We start from the raw sequence: 15,594 nt of genomic DNA on the forward strand, positions 1-15,594 counted from the left end.
GACATTATCTGGCTGTTTTTGTTTGAAGAATTCCAAATAAAATATAAGTACTCATAAAACATATATATGTATTTAAGAAACTGAGAGACTAGAGAAAAAAAGATAAAGCAATTTCCTTGTATCAGACAACAAGGTGGAAGTAGGTTACTGGCGCACAGTAAACAAATGAAATTACCCTGCCTAATCTCATGAATAACACTAGCCAGCAATTCTCCAGAGTTCATCTTAGAGCATATATTCTAGAAATAGAATATTAAGATACAAGTAAGAATCAGAAGTATATTATAAAAATGACCAGTGACAATCTGTCACAAATGTTCTTCTTGTGCAATGTTCCAAAGATTAATTACATTCTCTACTCAGAATAAACCTTTGTGGAAGGCAAGGTTTTTCTAGCTATCAGTTGTACTGACGTCTAACTTCTGCTAAAAGTAAGAGCTCTTTAGTGGAAGATTTAAGTTCCATTCATATGGATATTTCTATGGATGAAAAGGCTAGAAGAGAATTTCAGTTTTCTGTCTGAGTGGCAATAAGCCACTGTCACTGTGGTCCCTCAGGACATCCTCCCACATTTATAGCTAAGTATAGTTTTACATTTGCTTTTGAAAACAACACATCATACAGATCTTTTTTTTTTTTGTAAAATGAATGACACAGGGAAAGCACAACATGTCTTGTTGTTGTTCTTATGAATTGCATTGAAGGTACAAGGTAAAAGTTTTTTAAAAAAGCATCTTACCTCAACTTCTTTGTGACCTTTTGTCTTCATCAATTCTTGTTCCTTGAATTATTGTCATTCTCCAAACATTCACCTGCACAGAGATTTACTTACAGGTTAACTGTTTGCTATTAGCTACATAGACTACAAAAACCTGCCTTTTACTTAAAAAAAGAGTAAGCTTTTACATGTTTCAGTAGTGCTATACAATATCTCCCCCTAGAAAAACCCAACATTTCATAGTGAATCTCTGGCCTGTATAAGCTACTGTATTGACCTGATAGTAAGTGACTTCACTGCAACTTTTATCCCAGCTTCTTTATTTAGGGGTGGTTAGAGGAAGAACATTAACTCTCATCAGTCCCAACTGATGCAAGTTCCCTAGGTCCTAGATCTAGATCCATCAATGCTCAAAACATGAAGAATAAAACAGAATAATCTGTTCTTTGTAGCATAGTGTAGGAAGCAAAATTTCTCCATCTAAGAGAATAACTTAAAGTTCACATTTTATGTTAGCACTGAATCAAATTATTTAATAAATGCATATTGCCATAACTTTGTTGCTAATGGATATTCATATGGAAGTTGGTTTGAAAGTTTCCTGAAAACAACACTCTTACAGATTTCCTGAATGCTGTAAAGCAGAGGCTATCCTGCTTCATAGTGGAGAAGAGAGTAAATTAACACTTCAACAGCCACCTTTCTTCATTTTTCTGGTGTGATCTTCAGCTTCAGAAAGTACAGAGGAAACAACAAGCCTCCAAGAACTGCAGTTTACTTCAAGAAATCCAATACACAGTCATATAATTTACTGTGTACTTTTCACATTTACACTTATGTTTTTGCTTGTATTTGCTTGTATACAGACTATCCACTGATTTCAAAATTAGGAAGAGTTTAAAATAATAAAAGTGGAATCTATGTCTGTTTGGTGTTCTGCCAGTACTTACTCTACATACTTACAGACACATTTTTAAAGTACACATTCACCTTACTTAAATCACATTAGAACAGAACATAAGTTGCATTCCACAGAGAGACAGATTAATAAAGGTGAAAAGAAGATCATGTTTCTCCAGTTAGCTTCTTGTCAACTCTGTAGGTCTAGATGATATCAAGATGCTTTAGAGAGAAACAAGCACTCCAGCAAAATAATCAGTAAGATATTTATTTTATCAAAATCTGCACACACAAAGTGATTTAAAACTTCACCACACAGAATAAATACCTAGGTCCTTATGGGTTTGTTTTTCTTTGTTTTCATTTTCTAGGAGTAATAAAGACCTTGGGGCAGGGCATTTCCTCAGGATTAATGACCGGCTGGGGTTAATGGCCAGGAGCTGTTCTTTGGGCCATCAACTTCTCTCAGGCGGTCAATTAATCCCCAGGAAATGCTCCGTGCCTCAATCATTATTGCTTAATTTCAGTGCAAACAAACTACTGTGGCAGATAGCATGCTGTATGTGATCCCTTAAGCACGAGGAACAGAGATCCAGTTAATTTAATCAATTGTTTACACTATGGTCTATTTTCTGTAGCAAGAGGAAATCGCAGATTTCTTGACTCTTATATGAAATCTGTTGGTTGGTCTCATTATAATTTAATAGACTGAACCATTTCTGTGTGAGTTATTTGGTTTGTCACTTATGTTGTCATTGTTATTAATGATAAGCTGGATGGCTATTGCTCACTTTATTTCCTGGCGCAATTTAAATGAATGCCCTAAACATAATTTACAAAATCCATTTACCAATGACACTGTTACTTCATCTTAGATATAAGCTTATTAAATTTTACAAGATACCTCATTTGACACATCCTGACATTTACTGGACAGTTTCAGGAGTGCCACAGAGTTATTAAATTATCAACAGTAAAATACAACATGGACTTTTTCCAGGCTTGTGCTACACAAATATTTACGAGAGCACTGAATTTTGTTATTTCTCTAGTCTACTTGATAATCCCCTGATTAGACGTCCCCATGCTTGTTGGAGCCAAGGAAAAACTGTAAATAGTCAAAGGCAATGCAACCTATTTGTTTTAAATTGCTAGCTTTACAATAGTTTGACTTAAAAATTTTCATCAAACTGGCCTCATTGATTTCTCAGCTTTGGAATTGTCACAAAAGGATTCAAAGCAACTGTTAGTTGTAACTGAAAGCTACTTTTACTAAAGCTTTAAATGCTGGAAGCTTCAGCAGCATAGATACTACTAACTGTGGTGCTTATCCTCTGTCTTTCGTGTGAAAAATTGAGTTAAAACTTCAAATGTAGTCAATAGGCGGGTGCCAATGGTCAAAAGCATTTATTCTTTTCTAAATCTTTGAGCTAGTATCTGAATTATGAGTAAAGGCAATGCCATGCTGAAATGCGTACTATGAGGTTTAAATTACTGTCTTCATGCACCTGGTGTATTCTTTACAGTTAGATGCACTCACCATGAAATTTCACCATGGCATGCAAAGCGTCCAGAACATCTGTCCCAAAAATATTCACAGCCTTACACCATCGTGCTAGGCACCTCGATGACTACTTCTCTGAATCCAAGAGAGAGATTAGGCTGTAAAGTCAATGGCAGAAAAAGAAGTTAGGTAATAAAAATTCATCATCTTTACTGGACAGAACTCTAAGTATGAAGCATATGCAGATATCCAGGTTGCATTTCCTAACAAGTTTATTCACCTCACCTAAGACAGATGAGTTCCTAAAGAGAAGATGCAGAAAACTTTATTATTAAACTCTACTATTGCTATTTGTCTGGAAGGCACTCCAGTGGTGTTCCCTGTGAAGAGCACAGGATGAAATGCTAACAAACCTGAACTGAAGGTGGTCCATTGCATAATTTATTCTGAAAACATCCTCGCATTTTTTCCAGACATACAGGGTATGTCTGAAGTTGGTTTTTTTTTTTTTTATGGTTCTACAGTTCACAAGGATGTTTCAACTTATTCTTTTCTTACATATGGGAAAAAATTATCTCCAGAAAGGATTCCCCTATTTGTCCAGATTACAACAGAGTTATTGGAACACACACATTTCTATATAAAAAACAGTCTGATACACATTACATGGAAGAAAGTAGCTAAGTTTAAAAGTTATGGCAGTACTCAAAGCAAAGAGCTTTGCAGGAGCATAAAAAGTACACAACATTTTTTTATTATTTTTTGTAAAAAGCACCAAATATATTTCAAATATGACATTTTAATCTAAAAAATATGATCAACTGGCTGAGTAAAGTCACCCAGGTCATACTAAGCATACAGATGTCAGGTATTGGAAAACACTATTGTACTTTGATTCTCTGAACAAGAATTTCCAGCCTTTTCCTGCATGGTTTTGCTTTCAAGTATAAGCAGACCACATTCATTAAAACCATATGCTACTGTCTCTCAGCTCCATTTCAGTTATCAATATCATGTTTGAATGATTCAAAATATTTTAATAAAAATTTGACTGTGTTTGTGCTCAGATCAGGTGAGGATAGGTTGAGATGCCAAATTCCATAGGTGTTCTTGCAAAGAGAAAAGAAAAATCCAGACAATTCAAACTGTGCTCTCCTCATTTCTTTAAAAGTTTTTAAATTACTTGTGCATTCCGGAGCAAAAAGCAAACAAACAAGAACACTAACAAGCCCAAACAAAAGCTAAAACCCAAGGTAATAAGAAAAAATGCCATCTGACAACACACCCTGGGGAATTTTTGTCAGTTGGATGGAGTACTAGCCATGATTTTACTCTGTTTTCTTCTGCTGTGGGAGGCCTGGAGAAAACTACAGAGTACACTGACTTTGTCATTGCTTCACTAGTCCATGCTGTTCTAAGTGGGTCTATTTTCTGCTTCCTGCGTGTTACTCCAGTGGCTGAAATGGAGGTGGTCCAGAAAATCACATGTTCAACATCTGGATGCTCAGTTTGCAGCTCAAGTGAATTCACACGTTCTGATATCTACTAGGCTCCAGGGTTGATGTCAAAGTTCAGAAATCATGGCCCCAATTTAGGTTACTATCATTTTGGAAGCTTCAATGGATTAGTGTTCTACATTTCCTTTGTTTAGGCAGATACACATGGTACAGTACTTGGCATTAATCCGATGTGCTGCATTTTGATCTTTCAGTTTCTCAGATTTCTTATGATTTACCAGGTAACAGCTGCAATATTATTCTCAAACATTCAATTGCTGGCAGTTTATAGATATGACTGTAGCCTGTTTAGATCTCATTACTTTCCTATTTACTGATTTTTCCTCTTACCGTTGTTGCATCTCTAAAGAGCAGGTTTTTTCCCTTCTGTCACAGATGGCTTTATTGAGAATCACTCCATTTCTTTTTATATTAGCGTTTCTTCTTTATAAAGATTAGCTGCATGCACAAGAAGCTACTGACCTCCAGCAGCACCATGAATCACTGGATTTTTTTCTGCTTCATGGTGAACACTTGCATCTATAACAGAACAGCTCTATGGAGAGCCAGTATCGGTGGATATGATAACAGCTGAGCCCTGACACTACTGGAATAAACATTAAAAATACCTGTTTTACTAAAACAGGCTAAAACTTCATTTCAGAACTGTAATAAAAACAGGGCAAGGATGGGCTGAAGATATATTTTTTGGTGAGGAAACATGAAAGTTTGTCCTAAAAGTTCTAATTCTTCAAATAGCATGTCTCATTCACCTCTCCTTTTCCCACCCTCAACAAAATTATACCTAATGGATCTTTCACTGGGATTATGTGTAGATGGATATTTTAACAACAAGTTATATCCGGGGTTCTTTCCATTTAGTTTTGTCTATTTTTAAAGCAAAGCCATTCAACTGAGACAAGGATAAACAGGCAGTAGCAAGAGTAAATTTTGTGATTATGTGAGACAGAGGAATATTCCTAAAAATTTTACAAGGTTACAGTGCTTATAAAAATCCTCTCTTAGATACATACAAAGATACTCTATATTCATTTGCTTTAGATCTCAAGATATTTAAATATATCAAACTGAATAGGAATGCAACACACTTAAAAAAGTAATACAATTTTAAAGGAAACAGTCTGTTTCAGTCTTCTTTGGGTCTCATTTTTGACAAATCACTTTGAAATCATCTGATGTCTCCATATCCTCCAAAAAAATACTGAAAAATATTACACTGATGGAGCTATACTAACAGGTTCCAGAATTTGGCACATAGCACTGTTAATGCACAGACTTTTGTCTCATGAGTCACAAAATTTTTTGTCAGTAATACGTTCCTAATCCCTCTGCATTCCTATCTACCAAATCACAGTTAAATACTGTTATAAAACAGATCATACCCACAGAGACACAAACTCAGAAGTTTCAGAAGAAACACATCTGATGCAATTGCAAACAAGTATTCTGTATGACCACCTCTGTATTTAGATGTGACCCAAACTAAATTGCCTGGAAGTCTAGATGTAGAAGAATGTACAACAAATTGTAAGCACTTTAAAAGACACAAATTATATTTTGTAAGCAAGAACAATTTGAAAGAAACAGATTTTTTTTTTAAATTTTTTTTATTTTTTTTTTTTTAAGAAAAGTTGAATTACTTTCCATTATTTCACTGTTTTCTGGCCACTCTAGCATCTATGAAAAATTGTGATGATTCTTGTTTTATTTTCCTATAGTTCTACCAGCTGTGACATCCTTTTTCCAGATATAAATTTTGCCCAGGCTGACAAAGTGAACTATGATATTTGTTCAAGGATTTACAAACTGAAGAGAAAGGATGCCTTAGCTGTAGAGCTGGTCCATATATGTACCACCTATCTGGGCAGCCTGCATGCTGCTGACCCAATACCAATTAGCCTTCTTGGGCTCTTCACACACATAATACTTAACACCTATGCAAAGATTTCTTGTTCAGAAAGTGACAGGTAGAGGTATCAGTAATGTTGAAAACAGTGCTTGGCAAAATTCCAATGATCCTCATAGAACTGTTCCCATGCGGGAATTTTATTTTGTTACTCTGTGTTATTTAAACGATTTCAGAGGTTTCCATTCTCTCAGGGTGTAAACACTAATAACATGACCTCACTGAAATGGAGTAAAGAAGAAAAAGGCAACGCTGTTCTCCCTGGGACAAAGGACCTTTCCTCAGCTGCTCATTTACTGGCCCTGGACACAAAGTCCACCAGCTACTCTGTAACCACATTTAGATGGAACAGAGTTTAGTATTTCCTAGTCACAAGATGACACAGTAAATTCCCATTTATTTAGAGAGCCCTTATGGCTTAGGTATGACTTCTTGAGGGATTTTCTCTGGATGAAAGGAAGAATTCCTAAAATAGAAGGCATACTGTCTCACATGCCATGCTTTCAGGGTGTGGCTGCTTACTTGGAAACCTTCACTTCTCAGATTAACTCAGATGATTTATATAGTGCTGAAGACATAGCTGTCTAAATAAGAGAGGAGAAGTAAAATCACATTGTAAGGCCACCGTGATGGTTAAAAGAGTGGCCGAATTCAAACTCCTACAACGTTGCCCTATTTACCACGTAAAACCTGACACATTCACATACTGTGTGACAGCCAACCTCTTTCTAAAGGTTTCTGTTCTGTTGGGGTTTTTGGATGTTTTTAAAACTTCTCCTACCATCTCTTCAAGAAAGCTATGCTGTAGTTTGTAATTCTTCAGATCACATTCTTTTTTTGGTGTGTGTTTGAAAAAGAAGTGATTACAACAACTGCAAGGGACCATTCTCGGTAACAAGTATCCCAGGTCCCACTCTCAATAGTCTTCCATATCCAGAAGCTAAAACTGTGTCTAAGACACATCTGATACTTGCAGATCTTAACACTGTAGTAACTGTAGTGCACAAAGAAAGCTGACAGTTATGTTGCTCATTGTAATTCTGGGCTACTTTCAAAAATAAATGGGTGGCTTATCTGCTCTCGCTTTCAAGTCAAGTGGAATTTTAAAAGCTCATGGAATTTACATTTCTAGGTTTAACTCTTGCCTAAGGATCAAATCACTCTTACATAGAAGGATGCGCTACTAAATGCAGGAGAAAAATATGCAATGTCACTGGCAGTGCTTCTTTAATTTCCTCCTCTCTTTACTAGTTCAAGTAAATGCCCAGCTATCAGAAAAATGGCAACTCATTGCTAGATAGCAGCATCTGATGAAGACAAAAATACAGCTGATGAGACCAGGATTTCTTGACACTCCATTAAAGAAAACCTTTCCTTGTGACATGTCATGAAGCATCTGCTGCACTGTATGGTGCTAAGTGGAGGCTAATGACCCTGTAGCTCTCCTGGCAAGTTCTCCTTGACAACAAAGTGTAAATGGCTCTTTAATACAGTCAACCCCTATTGAAATCAACCTACTAAAATCTGCAAATAGTACTGGGGCCTTCATTAGCACATCATCTTATCACTTTGGGAGCGCAGCAAAGGGCCTAAGTTAGTTGCAAAATGATTTACGTAGGCTCTGCAAGTGAACATTAACTCAAATTTCCCTCAGTTCCATGGTTGACTTTAAGAAGGCTAGTAGGTGCAGCACATTTTGGATGATGTACAGTAGTAAATGAATCAGAATGAGGAAAGTTTTGCAAATTAGGAGGCAGAGAAAGGTTTAGCTTGAGGAGAATAAACAGAACAGTGCAAAATAAGGAGAAGTCAGACTCTTTTAGGTTGCACCAAGAAAAAAGAAGTGCCAAAAGATCTAGAAAAAACAATGGAAGTACAAAAAACAAGACATTATATAGGTGTCTTTGAATTTCCTTAAATATAAAGGCAAGAACACAGAGAGCTTTCCAGAGACCAAAACAGAAACTAAATAATTTTACTCAGTTGTTGGATGTGAAAATAAGCAGCAGGATTTCTAACTTAATTTCAGATTTGCCATTATGTTGATTAGCAACCTTTTTGTAGACATTTTCTTCAGGTAAGCACTCAAATGGGAATTCAGAATCATCTAGTAGATATTACAACTTCTCTTTTGTATGATGACTTAAAGATGAAAAGTCCTGTTTCAGAAGACTGTGAATGCAGAAAGTATGTTCTATTTTGAAGAGTTTATAGAGGGAAAAAAAAAATACACTCCACACACAATCCCATGCCCCCAGTAAGAGAAAGAGTGACAAACTAGTGTGAGTCCAGAGGAAGACCATTAAACTAGGTTGTCTGAAGAACGAGGCTAGGAATCAACTTTGCTAAGATAAGTCATGGAATTTCTAACTGGAGCTTTGGATTTGCTGGTATGCAGCAATATAGAAGACAGACAGGTTCTCTGAAGAACTGCAGAGAGAAAAAACAAGGATCATGAGAATATGACTGCATGTAAGTCTAATAATACTAGAAAGAAAAGCAGCTATGTAGGGAACAGGCTGCTTAGAGACTGTAATGTCTGTCCTCAGAGCTCTCCCAGGTAAGGCATGGAAAGTTGGCCCTGTCTAGACCAACTTGTCAGGCAACACTCAGATCTCAGATGCTCTACAATCCTGTGCACATATACCCTGGTACTAAATTTTGATGCATATATCCCAAGAAAATCAGACTGGCTATAAAAACCACACAATTTTTACTGACTCACCATAATATTCTTCACTATTACTATTTTGCCATTGTTAGCTATCACAAAAGACAACTCAACATTTACTGCTCTCTCCTTTTTCCTTAGCCCCTGCTGTACAGTTATAATTTTACAATTATAATGCCACTGGATAAGCAGAGGTTATGGAAAAGAGAGAGAATAAATTATAAATGCTCTCCGATGTTGAGGCTTGCTGCAAAACCTCACACAGGAACAATCTCCAGAAAGAAATATTGCCTTAGTGTTGGTCAGCCCTGAAATGAGATCTAGGAGAGGTGGAGCCAAGCTCCACCTCTTCCGGTAGCACAGCTGAATTACCTTCACCTGTGCTCCCACAGCCGACTAATCACTTGTTTCAGGTGGTTAAAAAGAGGTTCAAGCTGTGATCAACAGTTTCCCATACAGCCCCTTAAAGTGTCCTTTAAGGCATTACAGCTATTAGTATGTAAATCTAAAGCAGATGCGGCCTTAAATTAGAACTTCAGAGACATCCATCTGAACTTGTGTAAAAGCTGTATCAAGAGCCAAACCTTACCAAGTAGGTGTATTACTAGACACCCTAAGCTCTTAATAGCCTGAATTTATGAGGAGCTTATTCTGTCAATGTTTTAAAAGAACTGGTTTGCCCAGCTACTCTAGGAAGTGTAGGAAGATGAAACCTTAGCATCACTAAATTGAGAGGAATTTTCTCATTTAATTGGCAACAAAATTAAAATTCTCTAAGTTTGTTTATCTTATTTAGCCATCGTCTTCATACCAATGTCATCTAGATGAGAAAGGCACATGGGACTTGGAGCTATCTTTGGAAAACATCCTGTGGACTTTTTAAGAATCTTTGGAAGAATCCTGCTTTAAATCTCTGTGTACATTTGTGAAATAGGTTTAGAAATGTATGTATAGGATCACAAAATATTTTAGTCTTTACAACAGCTAATGAATTTAAAGAATGTGAGTCATAAATGCACAATTTTATTTAGACATTAATCCAGTTTAGGAAGTGCATTAGTTTGCATGTTACAATATTGTGTGGATTTCATTTCACAGTATGAGGTTTCCTTAAAGGCACAAGGATGGACTACAGTTGAACCGAAGTGTAAAGTGTACAAACTGAAGCCTCTGGAAAACATTGCTATGATGAGGATGCAGTGTTCTCACTATCTACAGTAGTTAGAATGGTCCTGGAGATATAAGCAACCATGCAATGTTGCTACTGAAAACTTAACTGAAGAGACTACCTTAAAAGCTGTGACAGTCACTGCTGGATATAACAATGCAGTAAAAGGTAGTATGGGACACTGTTCCTCTGTTTAGCAATTTCTTATTTACTCAGACTAACAGGTTTGTTACAACAGAAAAGGGAGACACTGAAACTTTATCACGGTGTATGCCACAACTACACAATGTTTTTTACCTTCAAGGAAAAGCAGACTGAGACTGCAGGTACACCCATTTGCATGCCTCTTTGCAGGGTAAGATCTTTAAATTCCAGTGAAATCAGTTTGAATTACTCAATTTAAATTAAAACTTATGTTTTTTAACTATAGCCATTCCATGACACCATGACACATGTTGAGCTTCTTCAAATGCTGCACCACACACTGTTTTTACTATCATATTAAATGTGCAAGGCAGTGAACCTTTAAAATATGCATGTATCTGTATATTTGAAAGAGACATCTTCACATATTTAAATTGACACTAACATTACTTGTTTCATTTATTTATTTATTTATTTATTTATTCTGGATAAGATGGCAAGGTAGATGATAAACACTTGTAAAAATCTCTTTTAAAAGCTCAGTAAGTATTTTGGATTTATTGCATTTAGTATAGCCTACATTGCAGAAGGACATGTTTTAAGCACTGTAAAACTACTCTTAGCCAATTCAGTATTATCAACTACTGCTTTTTTTTTTTTTTTTTTTTTGTGAGTAAGCACTGTAAACGTGTAAGTTATATCCTTAGTTACTAACAGTTTTAAAATATTTGTCCAAAAAAGCCTGGTTTCATGGCACTTGAAGAATTCATTAGAATATACAGAATCCAGTAAAAACAGATGGGAGTTAACAAAGATTTGGAGAAGACTTAAGCCAGGAAAAAGATATTCATCACTGAATATCATTTTAGGATGAAGAAACAGACAGCAATTCCGTGTTTATGAGAACATTCTTCCAGTCATGTCTTTCTGAGAAAGAGCAGAGTTTTTACTAAATGATTTTCAAATATTTTGGTTATCCAGTAGGAAGCCATTAATGAACAAAGAAGGTAAATTATAGTATCTTCACACTCCACTGGTCTTACAGACTGACTTTTGGCTAAGATAGACTCTGTGCTTCTTTCTAGCATGGAATCCCTTGGCTGACCCAGGAGACTCAAACATTCAACTCACAACTTAAAGATGATAACATGAAAGACACACAGATTGTCCTCATAGTTAATCTCGCTCTCAATCTGAGCATTCCCTCAACTGAGTTAACACCTTCTGTAAAGAATACCTGCTACAGGAACTTTAGAGATATGGATGTGTTCAGATATGCAAAAAAAAAAGAAGAAAAAAAAAAAAGAAGGAAAAAAAAAAAAAAAAAGGTTGTTGCTTCCAACATCATTGTCAGTTCCTCAGTTTCTACTTCCCTATTTAGGAGATTTATGAAAGTACCTTGATTTTCACAGGTTTCTGCACAAAGTGAGTTGTTCTGTGTTTGCACTTCTGAAACTGCCAAGAACAGCCAGAAACAAAAAGCATTCAATTGCAGATAGTATGTTTCTTGAAGATGACACACTGCAGACAACCTAAGATTTGTTACTCTACCACCAGATATTACTGTGTGATTTATCATAATTTATATGGAAAAATATTTCCTTTGAAATCAGGAACTGGGGAATATCCCCGAAAAATACTCATGACAAAATCATTAACACCCTATAAAAATAAATCAATAAATGAACAGTAGTGTTCTCTCACTAGGTTGAACCAAATAATTACCTGCCAGCATTCCCCACAGTTTACAGGGATTGGAGAGAGAATTACAGAGGTAAAAATAAGGCTAGCCTGTAGATGAGTGGAGCAATGATACTGAAAATTCACCACGTACTGGTTATGACAAAATAAAAGGCTCTAATAAAACTTCTAACCAAAAATGGTGAGGAAGAAATATGTAACTTCATGAAAACATATGATATTCCAATGGCTAAGGTTCTTGCTTAGCACATAAAACATCAAAGTTCTCACAGGCATTTGAACTAGAGTGATTCATGCTGCAGACAGGTTTCCCAGCAGCCTGGCAGTCTGAGGGTATCTGTCTTATGGTCTGTTATTTATTACTACACTACTGGTAACTTGCTGACTACTGTAGTCATTCAGTGACTAAGAAACTACAGTATTCAGTCAGCAGAGACTCTTACAGCACCAGAGAGCACAGTGAAATCGTTGAACATATATTTTTTTTCCTTAGAATCTGAGGTACTGATTCAACGTGTGCTGGAACCCTTTCATACCCTTTTTTTCTCTCTTTATTTTTTTTCCTTTTTTTTTTTTTTTTTTTTTTACAACAAATTATAACTATACTATGATACAAGAATAGCCAGGCTAACTAAAAGAAGCTGGTTTGGATAACAGCAACAACCTAGACTTGAGAGTATGGATCCTTTCCTCCATATTTACCCTCCCAAGACAATGAACAGGAAACATTTCTCTCTAATAATCTCAACACTTTATAGGACAGGAAGCCATTTCCCATCAAGTCCTAGTTTACTTAGATAAGAGTGCTGGAAGCTCCCCTCACTTATGGTTAATTACAAATATCTACATCCTTTTACCTTGAAGTGATACTTTCATAACATCTTTGAAGAGACAGTCATTCACTCAGAGATCTTGCCTGACTCAATTGCTTACCATCTGTAACAATCCCTCATTTAACAAAGCAAACAACCCAGCAAGATTAATTCTCAGTCTCTGACAGCTGTCCTTTCTTTGCTGGGTGTTCAGCAGTGCAAACTCAGAGCAGACTCCTGGACAAATCTGCTCCTGAAGTCATACGCTTCATCTGTTTGGTCTCTGAAGCAACACACTTTAGCATCAGTGGGTAGACAGTCGGCAGCAAGAATGAAAATACAAATTTCCTTGCAGCTTTGCAAAGAGAGGTCATACTCTTTAAAACATAGTGCTGAACAGCAGAAATGGGAAATAACCATCTTTCAGAGGCAGACAGGGAATGCTGCACAGGCCCAGACTATAACTGCATTAAGCAAAAGTATATCTTACATAGTTACTTCAGACTGTTCCCTTTGGAAGTGAGAGGAACTAAGGTGCTTGTAGGAAAAAGAATTCATCATAACCATGATCTTTTCAGATTTTTAAGTTATATCATTTAGTAAAAGGTTAAATACCTGGTACAGCTGCTTACTGTGCCAAAGAAGAATTAAAAAAAAAAAAGCTGGAACACACTCTGAAAGGTACAATATAAATATCTAGTGGTGAGATTAATGCAACAGTTATTCATGACGTTTTGCTTTTTAAATCTTATTTTTAAAATCTTGTAATTGAATAGTCTTCTTTAGCTCCTTAGTATTATATTCAGTCATAAGCTTACGTGGAGGGAGAACAGAAGTTATACTAATTTAAGTAAAGCTATGCTAACTGACAGTAGCAGAAATATGTAGACCCATAGTTTTTTCATCTGTCTTGCAGTTACAACCCGGTTTCAACATGGCAAAAGATTAAAAGGGAGTTAGCCAAGATTTTGGCTGCTAGTTCTTTGTGATCTCTCTCGGAATGCTGTATGAAAAACACCTGCAACGTTTCTAACTTGTCACAGTATTAGCAATTTTCACGGGCTTTAACACTAAGGGGTTAAGCGGAAACCATTTTGGTGGCTTTGAACAGTGATAAATTCTGATGAAATATATCTCACCCCTGCAGACTTAATCTTTTTCAGGCATGCTCTGGACAACCTCCAGGAAGACCAGCACTCTGCTCAAATACTGGAAGAAGGGGGAAAAATTGTGGATGACAGTCTAGTTGAGAGACAAACCTCACCAATTTTCTTTGAAAAACATCTTTGTATGGTAACCAAATAAAAACGTTTTAATCATAGGCTTGTCACAGCACCACGTAAAACAAATTTCCACTTTTTGTGTAAATGCATGAAAAATTTGCAATCAAGAATCACCTCACATTTGAACGAGCAATTTGAGACCATGCTCCATCAGAAGACAGAAGTCACAGATTGTGGGGGGGAAGCAGATTCTTTTAGCAGCAAACAGAAAAATGAAAAGGCTTTTCATTCTTAAAATGCTTCTAAATAACTACTCCTATCCTAATGTGTTCCAATCCTTTCTGCCCTCAGAAGCCCCAAATGTCACTTTTGCAATTAACACAGTAGCAAAGCAAACTCACTTTGTGTTGGAAACTACTTCCCTTGCAGAAATCTCAGGCTGACAGTTTCAATAGAGAAGCACTTTAAATTAGAAACTTTTTGCTCATGAATAGTGGAGAGATTATGTACTAACTTAAAAAATCTGGACAGCCAGCAACTGGACTGACAGGAGTGGCTCTTGCACCTTCTTGTCCTTTTTTACTTTACGTGAATAAAAATAAAACCAGGATAAATTACAATACAGCAAGTTGAAGCTCAATATTACAAATATTTGCATTTTAGTAACAAAGTCAGGATTTTGCACAACATAATCAAAGAATAATAGTTGTACAATAAGGCAAGCAATGCTGTGAGACAACATGTAAGTAATAAACTACCTGTGGAAGTGCTCAATTTTATTACTTCCACAGTACAAAGTTTCTAAAAGATATTCACATTATTTGTCAGTAATGACAGGCTAATATAACGTCCAGGTTCTATGATACCTAAACTATGATTGTCATCTTTTTATGGAATGCTTGCAGGTGAAATAAGCTAATTCATTAATCCAGATTTAGCTTGCTTACTCTTTCCACTTAGTACGAAACCCACAAAGTCAATGAAGTTGTTTCCAAAGGACAAAAATGTCATGCTGGCAATTACTAGTTGCATTGTAAGAACATGTTTCAAAAGACTCTGTAACAGAAATTCCACAAACCATTTGCAAGTAAAAAAGCCAACAGATGTGTTTTTCTGCTACTTTGTACATCACATAATGCTACTGCATGTTTGCTAAAGTATACTGTAGGTATTGCTAAAGTATAACAAAGAAGTTTGGATAAAAGACAATCACCTAAACCTTTGTATTACCTGAGCTGGCACTGTAAAAAAAAAATAATTAAAAAAAAACTGTGTGTTAAACAGACGTTGTTTCCAGGTTTTCAGAGAATCTGGATAGCTGAAAAAAAAC

The 15,594-nt window shown here is 36.1% G+C and overlaps 1 protein-coding gene across 1 annotated transcript in view; it reads right to left on the reverse strand.

Moving 5' to 3' along the window:
* Nucleotides 1-3,158: 3,158 nt before the first annotated feature.
* ANAPC10 (anaphase promoting complex subunit 10) overlaps nucleotides 3,159-15,594 on the reverse strand; it is a 216,393-nt gene continuing 203,957 nt past the window's right edge. The window contains exon 7 of the transcript XR_001554833.2: nucleotides 3,159-3,280. The gene's annotated coding sequence lies outside the window, so the exon portion shown is untranslated. The remainder of the gene's footprint in view (nucleotides 3,281-15,594) is intronic.

Source organism: Coturnix japonica, chromosome 4 (genome assembly GCF_001577835.2).
Source record: "Coturnix japonica isolate 7356 chromosome 4, Coturnix japonica 2.1, whole genome shotgun sequence".
Taxonomy (NCBI): Eukaryota; Metazoa; Chordata; class Aves; order Galliformes; family Phasianidae; genus Coturnix; species Coturnix japonica.